Source organism: Wasmannia auropunctata, unplaced genomic scaffold (genome assembly GCF_000956235.1).
Source record: "Wasmannia auropunctata unplaced genomic scaffold, wasmannia.A_1.0 LD336085.1, whole genome shotgun sequence".
Lineage (NCBI taxonomy): Eukaryota > Metazoa > Arthropoda > Insecta > Hymenoptera > Formicidae > Wasmannia > Wasmannia auropunctata.
The window spans coordinates 2,157,785-2,172,902 of record NW_012026805.1 but is presented as its reverse complement, the minus strand read 5'-3'; the positions used below and the strand labels follow the sequence as shown (position 1 = coordinate 2,172,902).

The 15,118-nt window shown below is 40.8% G+C and overlaps 1 protein-coding gene across 1 annotated transcript in view; it reads right to left on the bottom strand.

Annotated features, from left to right (window-relative positions):
- The window catches only part of LOC105448489 (ankyrin repeat and KH domain-containing protein mask-like), a 129,182-nt gene extending 115,071 nt beyond the window's left edge, over positions 1 to 14,111 (bottom strand). Inside the window, exon 1 of the mRNA XM_011687079.1 lies at positions 14,095 to 14,111. The gene's annotated coding sequence lies outside the window, so the exon portion shown is untranslated. The remainder of the gene's footprint in view (positions 1 to 14,094) is intronic.
- Between the last annotated feature and the right edge of the window lie 1,007 nt (positions 14,112 to 15,118).

Genomic DNA, 15,118 nt, shown 5'->3' with positions numbered 1-15,118 from the left:
ACTCACGGTTTTACGATGCCACTAAGGTCGCAGCAAGACGCCCGAAGCCGGACGGTTAAAAATAAAACGCCGCTACTCTCAATATCCTCTGAATGCCTCGTGCCACTTTCAAGGTGGCAATTATTGTGCCATTCCAGAGAGAGACACAATGAAGATTTCTGATGAAGGTGTCGCCAGATTAAAGTTAAATGTACTTTTCGTAAAATTGAAAAAGCTATTTGACTTGTTTCTCACACTTTTTACCTCATTTTTATTCATATCATTATGTTTTTACGTTTGCAACAAACATTGAGCTATGAAATTTTTATTGTGATTTTTATTGACTTATTTATTGTAGAATTAGTGCTACTATATTGAATAATCTTAAAATACAAATGTTTGAAAAAAAAATGCATTCCAAAGTTGACGTATTTACATGACATAAACAAATTAATATAATTTTTTTTATTCATTCGTCTAATAAAAACGTCGTCCAAAAGACGTTTTCAAAAAAATAATTTCTACAATGCTTGTAAAGTAACATCATATCATAACATAATAAATCGTTGTATAAAAAGAAAAAGATATTAGCAAGATATATCGCGTGGAGAATTTTTCGTGGCCAAGGCCAATTTAATCTGGCAACGTGTTAGATGAATTGGAAGCGCGCGCCGATAGTTTCTGACCCATTTATCCCAGATGCAATGATCGTTCATATATTCAACCGAATTATCCGAGCGAAGGGAAAAAGCTAATTCGGCGAAAAGTAAAAAGCAACACAGATTTAACGGCAAGTGAAGAATATTCCGTTTCGCTGCAGTATTGTACGAATCGGGCGAAATCGACCGAAGAGGCGATGATTTAAGATGCGAAAATTCCGATAAGTACCTGACGACAAGACGCGCGTCTGTCAACAGGTACGGAGAATATCTAACGAGATATTTATCGTGATAAACGGCCGACACTTTCACTATCTGTAGGCTTAGTTTTAATTCCATTAGAGAGCAACCCTCTACTTCTCTCGAGGAAAAGACGTCTCTCCTACCCCCCGAGAAGACGAAAAGGCGCGATGCTCTCGAGAGATTTAAGGTTCTTAGGTTTGCCGCGGGCCACACTCCAATGACTAACCCTTTGAGGATGCAATTACCCACGGAAGAGATCTTCGAAGTCCGACGTCCTGGCAAACAACCAGAATCTTAATGAGCGGCTACTCCCTCAAAAGACCTCACTATTCACCTTCATCTGACGATGGATGAATTTCTCAAAATCCATGAGTCAAATGTTTGTTAATAATAGGCCTGTCCTTTTTGCATAAACTTCAAAAAGCTGAACTTGTATGGTTCACCTTTCTCTTTTACTCCAGAAAAACAGAGAAACGTGAAGAAGTTCAACTAAAAAGAATAGGCCTTATATCAAATCATCTAAAAATCTATAGCCAATCCATAACTAATCACACAGTTCCGCACTTCAAGAAGAGAAAATTTATCTAAATAATGTGATTAATGAAATAAGTGATTAATGAGAGACAAAATAAAATATTAGTTTATTATATATCGTCAAATTATATATTTAAACGATATACTCGATAATTTTAAATAGATATGGTTTTCTTGTCATAGACAATTAGTTAGCATTTGTACATTTGATTATTTGTACATTTTGATGGCATCCTAAAATGATTCTGGACTATTTATAATGTATCTATATCATGCTCTTTACTATGATCCAGAATCCATTTTCGCCACTTCTCCCAATGGAACAATACTCCAAGTATCATCGACTAGAAGTCCGATTGTCAGTGTATCCAGACAATATTTCACGCTTGTCCTCGACAAACGACGACGGCAGCAGCGCGAACGTGCAGGGGTGAACTCTCAGCTACCTGTGGCTTCGCCTCTAGTCTCATGCAAGAAACGGTGACAATGACGCGAATTAGCGTCGTCGCGTATACATACGTCGTATCGTCTGTATCATCAGCGTTTGATGGCGCGGAAGGCGCGGCGAGGCTGCCGCCGTAGGGGTGGCCGCTTTGTGCCATCAGGGTGATTATATTGCTGTTCGGCGAGAAACATCAAGCCACATGAGCGAGGAGAAGGGTGGCTACGACCGTAACACGCGCCGACGATATATACCCGTCACCGTGTATCGCAGCCAGTTGTCGTCCCGAGCACGAGCAGGATATACGGAGCTTTTGTTAGTTACGGAGCTACGAAGGAGGAAATGGATAAGAGAGAGAGAGAGAGATAGAGGGGGGGGGGCGGAGGAAGACGAGTCCTAATGCTATGCGCAGCAAACGATGCATAATATGCACGATCGAGAGTTATAAGGCGTGAAATTGATACAACAGATGTAGTAGCTCTTGACAGTAATTACATCATAATTAGGTAAATTATGTGAAAAATAGTATCGTTCATTAAAGCAATTTTGTCAAAACGCGACTTAAATAGTTTTTAAATAAAGATGTCTTTTTTTATCTTTTGATAAATAAATATTATAACCAACATAAATATAAAGTAATTATATGCCTAACTATATTTTAGAATTTTTAAGGTGTTAATTTTCTCAGTACACCGAAAAATTCGTTTTTCTTTTCTTACGCTGCTTAACTGCTCTCGAGATTGTCCTTTAACAGATAAATTGTAACAATACAGTCGCGGAAGATGTTTCACTTTTTGAGACACGCTATATCCCACGACTAAAAGTAGCATAAAAATGAATTCAAATTCTCTCAAAATAAAGCTGTCGCATTTCAAGATTATGTGCTCCGGGAAAGCGCTTGGTACGTTGCTCGGCTTAATCCGAGATCTTACTGGCACTTCGACTTCCCCTAAGAAGGAGACGCTTCCTCGCGCGAATCCCCTTCTTTCTTCCTCTCTCACCGTCCCCCTTCTACATCTTCCTTTCTTACTCTATCTCTCTTTTTAACCGCTCCTCTCGTTTCCTTTATCAAGACGCGAGAGAAACGTTTCGCGGTAACGCCGGCGTGACGGCGGCGGGCGCTGCGGGCTGTATTTTTTTTTTACGATATTATTTATGATATTAATTTCGCCCCGGTAACGTCGGCCCCGCCGGGAGTTGTAAAGCGGGCCGAGACGCTCTCCTCTTTTCCTGCGATATCATTGTCTCGAGCAGGCAACGGCGTACCCTGGCGTACGACGACTACGACGACGACGACGACGACAACGCGAACTACGACGGCGAGGGGGTAAGTGAGGGTTGGAAAGAAAGGGGTGCCGGTGAGGCGACGTGAATAGTGGCCCTCTTCTATGAAGTGCGGGAGGAAGAGCAGCCGCACCCGGTGTTTTTGGTGAAAGGAAGACTCCTCCTCCCTCGCTCTCACCCTATTTCTCTCTCTCTCTCTCCCCCTTTTCTTCCTCTCGGATTGCCTGCGAAGAGAGACGGAGAAATCTCGGCACCCGACCACCACTACGGGTGTCGTCTACGGAAAATCTCACGACGCCCAGAGAGAATTGCTGCAGGAAGCCACGCCGGGTGTCAGCGAAAATTCTTCTTCTCAGCTATTGTCCAGAGGGAAGGATCCTTGCGAAAGCTCGCAAATTTCGACCAATCTGTATTGCTGTTTTGTCACGTCTGACGTGTATAACGAACAAGTTCAATTTAGGATAATCTTATTATTATCATTATCGCACAAATAGGTAACTTTTATTCAACATACGTTTCAGTTGTAAATGAACACACGATAATTTCCCCATCTTTCTAGATCGCATTCGATTAATCAGAAGCATCTTTAAAAATCCAGCCTATGTATCATGCAAAGGCTAAATTTGCATTGTGACAGACACATCGCCTGCAAAAACGAGGTTGGCCGCCCGCGGCGTCAGCGACGCAAGTAAATCTAAGTCCCACGGATAAGTAAAATTTAAAACCGTTCCCTCTCGTCCTCAAATTACTTTCCGGAGGCGAGGGACGGGAGGGGGGAGGGTGGGGCGGGAGCCTGGAGAAGGAAAAGCGGGACCGGATGATAGCTCGTGAGATAAAAGCAAGCACCGGGAGCTTCGGTTGCCACCGAAAGCTCAAGGCCGCATTAATCTCGGTAATTACGTCACCTCTGTTTATCCCCCGCGGTGTGCTTCCGCTTGTTCTCTCTTGCACCTCCTCCCCCGTCCTCGTCTGTCCTCGTTCCCCGTGGCGTGGATCCTGCGGTCGAACTCACGCCGAGGTCAAAAGCTGCACCGAAGGGGACCGTTGAGCTTTTTATCCAACGTAATCAAGCAATGATTTCGAGGCGCTGATGCAGACACCGACGAAAATCAAAATACGACAATGTGAATTAAAACGAAGAAGATGGTGTAATGACGTCTTCCGAGACAACAGTTTCGCAACTTGAAATTTTTCCATCTTTTTTGCACAGGATAAAATAAAAAATTTCCAGCTTGAATTAAATTCAAGCTGATTTCTCTCGCGAGATTGAATAACATTTTGGAAAACAGAGTTACGACTACAATAAAGAGATATAGCGTACATGTAAAGTTTTGCTAATAAAAATAGTATTGCCAGAAATATGCAGATTTATAGGTAAAATATTCTTCTGCACTCTTAAATGCAGACGTTCTACAAACATTTTTAAACTGGTCGTTTCTTTCGCTCTGATGGATACCGTGATTTATAGGACTTATAGGATTTATAGGAATCTATGATTCTCGTAAATCTCATGATCAGATTTTATTCGTGTCTAATACGAAGGCGGCGTGGCGGAAGAAGCCCTTTGGTGAACGATGCTGCCGAAAGCCCGCTTTTCCCAAGAGGAGGGAAAGAGGTTACGAGGAAGGCAGCGTTATGGTACACCGCAAAACCAACAAACGATATGCGCCAAGAGACTATGGCGGTCCGATGTATAGCAAACCATGTAAATCTGCTTAAAGCCGTATATCGTCAAATTTCATCAAAACAACTCGCGTGATTTCTATTATTTCCGTAAAACGCGTAAATAGAAGCTAACTATTTATTATTTGACATCGAATTTTTGCTTAATCTAATGTCTGCGTTTACAACAATATATCTTCACAATAAACACAAACCAACAGTAACGTATTATTAATGTTAAAATGTAAGAAGCAATAATATAATTAAGAACGAAAAACGCTAACACGGTCAAAGCGAATCTTGGTGCTTCATAATTTATTTTTAAAGTATGAATCTTACAGTTATTCGGTTTCAAATACACTGCACGGATAGTAGGGAGATCCAGATTCGAATCCCGGCTGAGATAATATTTTTCGCAATAAGTTACTGTTACAGGATTTTAATAGATGCTATAAGTATCGATTATTAGATTGCCTTTGGCAATTTAACGTGATATTACGTTTAATACTCGGTTCAGAGTTGTGTAGAAGCAGAACGATTTGCGGCCGCGCAGTGTACTTGAAACCGAATAATTGTAAGATTCACACTTTAAAAATAAATTATGAAGCACCAAGATCCGCTTTGACCATGTTTGGCGTTTTTCGTTCTTAATTGTTTGTAACAGTCCGGTCTATTCTGATACTTATATAATTGTTACATAACATATGGTGTTATATTAAATTTATAATATTATTATAATATATTTATAATATTATTATAATATTATAATTGTTACATAACATATGGTGTTATATTAAATTTATAATATTAAGTCTGACATTTTGACATCGACATTATGTTACTATTACTTGGTGTTTACTAGGTGTTTACTAATTAGTTATTATTTCTTCATGTACAAGATTCTTTAAATTATAAGACCAAAAAGATGTAGCTAGTTAAAGGAAGTTTTAATAAAGCTTCCACAAATGCTTTTAATCCGTATTTTTTATAGACATTATTCAAAACTTGATAACATAATAATGAACATTCCCGTTTCATGCACTCTATTAAGGAACACTAAGAAATATACATACAGATCTTTCTATACATGTGCGTACGTAGAAAACTCAAGGTGTGTCGAGGACGACAACTTTGTAAAGTATCCGAAATATTGCGGACAACTTAGCAAGGCTAATGTTGCAAATACAAACGCGCGTTATGCTCACCTAGACGGCACAAACGCGGGAGGGTGTGTTTCGAAGCGAATCACCCCTAATTTGGCAATAGCATAGCTTAACCACAAAGCCAGCTAATACAGCGATTAGGCGTCGTGTACAAGCCAACGAGGACTGTGCTCGGGGCGATACCTCAACCTGCGTGAAATCATTGCACGTATCGCTTACAGTGGCAAACGTATCGCTTACAGTCCAAATATTGACTCATCCCACAAGTTCGATCGAATTGCGCGGAGATGCATTTTTTGAAGATCATTTTTCCGGCACCAAGTATTCGCGCGACGATCGGCAGTCACGGAGAGAAAATAAATTTCACGACGGAAAAAATAAATTAACTATTCCACTCCGTGGATCTCCCAAAATGCCCTATCAGGGCAGCGTTCTGTACCTCGGTAACCTTAAGGGTTTGTCCACCGGGCCAACGGTCAGCCATTGCGGTCAACTACACAGCTTGTCCGACTCGCCTTCGTGCTTCGGGTCCTTTGGTGATTAACGAGAGGTCAAACCTACTGCCGGCCAAAGCACGCGCAAATAGTCTCTCTCTCGTGAAATTGGGTTCCAAAGCGAGTCCTGATTGAGGCGTCCACCAATGCGGCCTTGACGAGGTTTCTCCAGCTGTGTTCTGCGTCAGGATATTCCCGGGCGAGCGGAGCGGAAACGCCGAGAGTGTGAAACGACGATCATGAGGTGGAGAAGAGGTGGAGGAGGGAAATTTACGTGAGTCCCTTATTTGAATTACGCACAAAGCGGCTTCAAGAATTTCGGTCCTTTCAGATCAAATCGTTGCGTTGCGTGGAAATGCAATTACAATGCATTACGCATCCGTGAATTGCGAAGAAAGATCCAGGCAGTAGCGTCGTTTCGAAAAGAAGGTACGGAGCGAGGGTTCGTTAGCGGGGAGACCGCACAGAATAGCGGTTTATTAGTCAATATAGAATACTTAGTGTCATATCCCATCGGGCGGAATGTCAGCGCGAGGAAAGAGGTTCGTGCGAAGCTGTCACTTTATCGGATTAGCCAGTCGCGGTAAAAGCGTCTTGGAAAGGGCGCCCTCCAATTCGTTAATTTACCCAGCCTCGCTCGTTTCCTTCGTGGCGATATTAATCGAGCCGGACGTTCTCGGAGATATCTCAATCTCCGGGAATATGGCGCCGCCAGAACAGTTCGTCATAGACGGGGAGACGCTCGTCGTACCGGAAGGAAACGTGTATTTCCGCTCACAATCATAATTTGTGTTAAAATATTTATACAAAATACAAAATATGAAAATCTCGAATAAATATTAATAGAAATGTTTAATTTGCTAAACTGGATCTTTTATTGTTATTTGCATGTTAAAATCTCTGCAGTTAAAAATCAATATACCAATTGCAAAAAGTAGAATATCAATACAAAGTTATCAATAAATTATAAAAAACAAAATTTCAATTTAATCTCATTAAGTAGAATTTTTCTAGTTAGAAATATAAGGATACATACAATGGATAAATATTTAATTCCTCCTAAAAAGTCCTAGATATTATTTCAATCATATATATATTATTAAATTATTAATTATTATACTATTAAATTTTTAATCTTAATTTATATTAGATAACAAAAATCTTGTTCTCTTTTTAGAATAAATAAAAGAAGCGACGTTTAACTCACGTTATTTTTTTCTACTAATCACCGAGATGTCCCAGAATGTCGCAAGCGCGAACGATATGCTGCAAAAAAATTCAGTTCGCCGCCGCATCGAATCGCGGATATTTTTTCAACGGCACCACCGACCAAACTTTTTCGAGGGTTGCGGCCGTGGGGAAGTTGTATTGTTTATTCAGAAACGTATCAGCGTCGGCGACTACGGCGGCGACGACGGCGACCACGACGAACGACCGCATTCGTCGGCGAAGAGGCAGGCGGACGAGAGCGAGAGAGGGCCGCGTGAATGGCGCTTCCGGTAGAACGAGGTTCGCAGGGCTCCGCAGACTCTCGCTTCCGGTCAGGCGTCCGCCGTCCTTGCTACCCCATCGAAAACGCGGGTCCGGATCTCCCTGTGTTCGTTCCCCCGTTCTCCGTTCTCCCTGCACCTCCCTCTCGCCGCTAGTCCCCCATTCCCCCCTTTCTGCCCGACGAGAAGTTCGCTCATCGGACCCACCGGCGTTCGTTAATTAAGATATCGATTCTTATTGTCCGCCGGCCGCCGAGTCGAGCGGACGTCCTGGCCGGCGCCTGATTTCACGCCCGCGTTAGGGGTTGCTCGTATGCGCACCCGTTGTCGGTCACCCGCGACGAGGCAACCCCTCTATTCGCGCGCTTTTGTCGCTTTCGAAGCATGGTAGATTCGCGATTCCGTAACGTACCCGTATCGATTAATTGTTTCGGCGTTGCGGATTCGCCTTCGCTTCCTTATCAGCGTCAATAGAAATGCATCAGAAATACTCGCATGTGACACAACATTCATTCGACTTTTTACCTTTAAAAATAATCGGTATGATCAAATATATGTTGTAGGTACTACATAATCAGAGGATTATTAAATAAACTAGTTACAAAATCTTTGTAAAGCTCATTGCGTCGCATATCTATATAATAGTATAACAATTAACTTTTCTTAATTAAAAAAAATATCGACAATGTTTCTACTAGCAACTAATTTTAATTTAGTAATTAAATAATAATAATCGATGCTTTAAAATGGCAATATGCGATTGATTCTATTTATTTTTATCCATTCAATCTATTTTTACAATAATACCGCTTTATATTTTTATTTTTAGAAGAAGAATTTTTAGAGAGGGTTTAGAAAAGGTAGATTAGTAACCGTAATATCGAGCACAGCGCATGTTTAAAGATTCCCTCAAATATTGTATCAAAGCATTTCTCTGAACAAGGTTCAGATTTATGTCGGCTGATAAATATCTTTAACCATATGACTTTGAAATCTACATAGATCCAGGAGATAATCTAGCCGCAAAGCTACGTGTAAAAACGAAGCGAACAAAGTCGCAGCAAAAAGAATATAATCGCAAGTAATTATAGGGATTAATCTTAAGTCCTGCAAAGTCTACCACTTGTGGAGCTTGTTTCCCTCCTGTCATGACACTTTCCCGACTTCGAACGTGCCTGAATAACGCTACGAAATTTTGCTACAAAAATCGAAAAGTGTAGAGAGCTTTTATTTCTACCTTTAACTTTGATCTTTAATAATAAATTCCTCGATGTTTCGAAAAATTATGACTTCAAGTCAAGCTGTTTTAAAACAGCGGTAAAACATCTTAATAAACAGTGAAATCGAAAATCTTGAATTATCATTTTCAAAAACAAAGTTTTTATGATGGGTTGGATAACATAACGTGATCATTTCCCAATGCATTAAACACTTGTCGCGCCTTGTCGAAATAAGTTACGTCATTCCATCACGCTTCGAATCACGTTCAACGGATTTTATGAGGATTTTTCGACATCTACTATCAATTTCATCGTCCTTCGTTTCTTCCACTCGTCGACGGTGGCAGCTCGACGTGCTACGTGCGCACATATGTAGAACGTCGAAGCCACAGGTGTCAGCGAGAGCAGTATTTTTCAGCACGAGGCCCGTGTGGTGAGGGTGATAGAGCAAGAGAGAAAAGGGTAAAGAGCGCGCTAAGAGGTGCGGCAGCATGGGAGAGAAATGGAAAGAGAGAGAGAGAGAGAGAATGAGAGAGTGCCATCGAGAGAGAGGTCGGGAGGGAAACGAGAGAGGAGGGACGCCGTTTCACCGCGGCAGGGAAAACGGCGGAGTGTGCCGGCACGCACGTTGAATCTGCTAAACGCTCTCGCTCGTGCGTGAAATGCCTCGATATCACTGTTTTATTTCGGCCCGTTCGTTCGTCGCCCGTTCTCTCCCGCCGTTCTCTTCTCCGCAATTCCGTCCTTTTTACTCCCCCTCCCCTCGACCGAGTCGACCGGCCGGCGCGGCGCGCAACCCTTTCTCTCTCTCGTCGCGCTCTCCCGTGCCCGTTCGTGCAGATTTGATGACCCTCCCGCTATGATTTGACGATGATTCAATTGTCCACAGCCAACTGAAATGAAGCACCTACCAAGTTGAGCCTTTTTTTCACCGGCCGGCCTTTCATTTTAGTATTGGTTAGCGCGTTTCCGACGCTTGGGGAACGACCGGACTATTGGTTTAACCCTGGCAGGTATGAGGAATATAAACGAACTTTTCTGTCTGATTGCAAAATCATAAAATCTGCCTTTTATTAACCGTATATTTGATTGAAATAGAATATATGATGATTATAATTTTTATTTTAAAAAATTTTACAAATTGATGAATTAATTTTGACCATATATAAATTTAATCTATTTTAATAATAATAATAAATTTACATGAAGAGAAAGAAAAAGAAAAAATTCAAATGAGAAATATATTTAATTATTATATATTTAGCTATTTTTTATTTAAGCTTTCTTAGAGTGTGTGAGACTTTATCATATTTATTATATTAATATATAGTAACTAATGTACATTATTTTTCGCGTTAAAAAATTCGGAAACTATTGAAAAAAAAAATTTATTACTGGTTTCGAAAACGCGATATCGCCGTAAAATCGCGCTCGATAAGTCTATAAATCGCGGAGTGGCCCGTTCGGCCAATTTAATTAATAATTATCGACTCGAAGAGAAGCGCCCGGCACAATGGCGATACTTCCTTGGCGTAATCCTCCGAAGATTAACGAGCCCGTACCAGAAGGGACCGCTCTCCACCGCCTCTCCCGCCGCCCGAACCCTCCTCTCGTCCCCCCTTCTGCGCGCTATATCGTCCTCTCTTACAGCCGCAAGACGCCATGGCGCGCCTTGCGGTGGTTGCGGCAAGAACCCTCGCCGTACCCGCATTAACGCAATTATGAATTTGTCGCGTTGGGATCTGACAATACAAGATGTCGCAGCCATTCTCCCGCCGCACCTTCCTACCCAGCCCCGGAGACCCTTAGCCCGGCTTTCCTCGTTTACACTAAAACCGATTTTGCGGACTATATGGATCGAGACGACGTGACATAAATGCAATTTGCTAGGCCACGTGGACGGTCGTGTGCGACACGATGGAGAACGCTAGTCATTGTTGCGACGTACGCAACGTTAATCGATCATCGCGATGAATCGACCGCAGATCATTCCGAAAACGAATTAAGGTAGCCGCGGTATTTCGACAATTTTAAATGTTTTATCGCTCTGAAGATTAATATTGACATATTGTCATTTGAACTTGGAATAGCGTAGCATCCCAGCAAATACAGATTATAACTTGCAACAATATTATAATATTCCAGCTATACTACAAAAATGTTACAATATTGACGTAATGTAACAGTTATAATCTATGTTTGCTGGGATGTTACAAACGATATCGATGATACATCCAAATGTACAACGACACATGTTGTTGTCCTAATTTCAAACCCCGAAATGACATTAGTAGCTGCAACTTCCAGCCAGCGCGGATCTTACTTGCCATTTATCGCGCGCTGCGCTGAATGTCCAAGAAATATTCTCAGGACGCTTCGTCCCGTCGTTCTCTCCCTCGCGAATCAATATCCAATGTATTTCGTGCGCCCGCCTTGTTAGCCGTGCCGCTCGTTTTGCGGCGCGGGAAGCGAGTGTAGTTTCGGCGGCCCTAAGTTAGTTTCGAACGGTCCCGTAGCAATAGCAGTAGCAGGCTGCTCTCTCTCTCTCTCTCTCTCGCTCCCTCCCTCCTCTCTCTCTCTCTCTCTCTCTCAACTCACTTTCTCTCCGGTATCGTGCGGTAAAGTGCGACAGACGGGACGAGAGGATCGTTGCGGCTCGCCGCAGGCGACTGCTGCGACCTGCTCTCCTCCAGCGACAAATTCCTCCTCCCGGCTCGACCGCTTCGTCCCCGGTTCTACTCGCTCTTGCGCGCCACCCGTTCATCGTCGCGTCGGAGAGCCGCGTCTCTCGACTTCTCTCCTCGGCTTATCCTCGTAAACTTGTACAACGCGCAAGAAAATCAATCGGCATGGCCCGGCAAGGCGCGAGGATTCCGACGGCCTTTCTCCCAGCCCGGATTCGGGAAAGGGAGCCACGAGAGCGCCGGCAAGGGTGATTCTAAACATCAAGGAGGTATATATATAGAGAGAGAGAGACTGCCTAGTCAGCCCTTAATATCGTGAGAGCCGGATCCGCGCAAACAAGCCACCGTAACCTCCCGGTTAAGCGCCCGGCCAAGCCACCCGGTCAGGCCAGTGTCGGTCCGACCGCTTGCTGGCCCTATTATCGCTAACTAATAAAGGGCCTAATTGAAACGCCGGGCTTTTGTTTCCAGTACTCGAGCACCGCTCGCCTTTCCAAAAGCGCCAAACCCGGCCGTTTGACCGGCTCTTGAGGCTCCAATGCAGATCGGAATTCGTTAGCCAAGTGGATTTGCGAAAATTGATTGGCAATGCTTTAACCGAATATACATATACATACATATATATGCGAAAAATGAAATCAATCATTTAGCTTTCCAGTTAAAGAAAATATGTTTATATTATATATATTTATATTTACATTTAATTGAACTTCAATCTTCACTTGAAATTACAAAATCTTTTAAGCAAATCCAAAGTATTGTTTAAATTATATAGCAAATTTGATTGGACGCACTAGTGTGCATTTATTGCACATTAATGTTGTTGTACTCTGTTCTAATTTCAACGTAGAAGTGAGATATCTCGAACAACAAAATGCCCAATACATATTTTACCAAACAATACCATAAACTGGTATTAATAATTTCGTGGTTTAACTTGTTCCTATATTTATATTAAACACACACCTTTATGTCAATTTATGTACAATGGTTTTAGTGCACTGACAATGAGTGCGCACTAGTGCGTCCAATCGAATTCGGTAATAATTTGTCTTAATTAAGACAAATCATGATTTAAATGTTCTTAAACATAAACAAACAAAAGTTATTATGCGCAATTATAATCGAAAAATTATCTTAGTAAAAACTCAGAAGTTCTGGATAAATCATAGGTCTCTCTGCGATTGGAAAGGGAAATGAATCAACGATAGTTCAACCATAACGCATATAGAAAGTGATCGGAATCGCTTATAATCGCGACCCGTATATAGACGGCGGCGTGCTCGTCTACAACTATTTTCTATACGAAGGGGAAAGAAGAAAGTTTGATCGCAGTAAGTGCCATTATCATGAGAGATCACTTTCGATGCGATTTTTGCTCCGAATGAAAGCTCCGATTGTCGTCGTATTACATTCTTAAATTCCATACGCGGTTTACTGGAAGCAGAACGTTATTCTTGGGAAATACAATCATATCAATTTCCCGAATCATTAAATTATTCATGCTCGTTTCTTTGTCAAGGGACAATATGTGACGAAAATGTCGTAAATAATTTCGACCGTCATCTTCATTGTTACAGTCAAGCGAGAAAATTGTTAAATATATATAAGAATCGCAAAAGCATTATTTATTGATAACAATAGATAACTCCGATACGAAGCATGTCAAAACTTTTCTTTTGATGGAAGATATAAATTATTAGATATCATGCAAAAAAAGATTCTCTTAATATAAATGTTCAGCTCGTAAACTATTAAAAAAATTAAATCATTTTTTAACAAAATAAGTTTCAAGAAACATTTAGAATTTTCTGTCATAAAGTGAAATCAATTTAATTTTAAGAGATATCAAACGATTTCTTAATAATCCAATTTAAAGTTAAAAATAAATTTGTAATAAAATATATTATTAGTTATTACATAAACTAAAGTTCTTATTTTTTATTAAAGTTTTGAGCCTAGTTAACATTTCCTTAGTGCATCGGGATGCATCCTCTCACGAGAAGGGAAAATGAATCGTTCGGATATTAAGCAATAAAATTGCACGTGCACCGAAAGTTTCGCAAGAGCGATGAAAAAACGGGTACAATCATTCTCACAGGCCGAATGATATTGCGCGATAAATCATTTTTCATTCGGTCGCAAAAATATGAGAAGAGAAAGAGAGAGAGAGAGGGAGGAAAGGAAGGGAAAGGAGGGGATAGCTCGCGTGCTGCAAAAATAGTAATGTAAAAACTTACCTTGCTGGCGTGCGGTTGGACTGACTGTTCGTGAGAGAGACTGCTGCAAATCGGCCGAGAAGGCAGCCTGCCGTGTTTTGCTCAGATATAACTGCAAAAGGAAACGAATTACGTGAAATTATTCCTCCGACGTCAATCCTAATTTATAAGCAAAGCATTTCTTTAATTGCTTGTACTATATTAAGAACGAGTTTTGTAATGTGGGAAGACAGATGTGTCGTGACTGTAGTCGAGCTTAAGTGCGCTACTCTGAATTATGAAACGAGCGAATAATTTACTCGTAAGCAGCGAACGACAACGTTCGAATCCATTATTTTGATCGTTATTATTAGGATATTGTAAGTGAAGTGTCATTTTGTGAGATCAATACGATTTCTTGAGAGAAAACGTAAATTTAACGTAATGTCCGTAATGTAATTCAACACGCAACAATAAGATATAAGTAATGTCGCATAATGTAGAAACAGAAACTAGGGCACATGTTCTATTTTCTATTTATGCATAACAATATATCTTTGTTAACTTGAATGTTACTTTTCTACTCATTTCTTATTAATATATATACATATATATATATATATATATATATATATATATATATATATATATATATATCCGCAGTCATAATTATAAAACAATGGCGAATGTAATATGCCGGCCAAACTTAGCCAATCTTCAAATAATGCAAATTTTTTGTAGAAAACTTATCAAAACGGAGTTTTTGAGTCGTTAATCATGGAATTTTCAATTATAAAAGCAGGATTCGGGATATTGAATCCAATATGGCGGGTGGAATATATGTATACATATAGCCAATGCATCTCACACGTTCAAGTTGGAAGATTTTTTTGGACATCAATGTGTAGACATTGGTTTATTAAATTTCTGATTACAAATTATCAATCTTTACTTAAAATTCAAGGCTGTTGAACCAATATGGTAGATAAAATATGGAAATAATAGAATTTGCATTATTTGAAGTTTGGCCGGCATATTCACGGAAAGAACGATTTTGTTGAAAGAT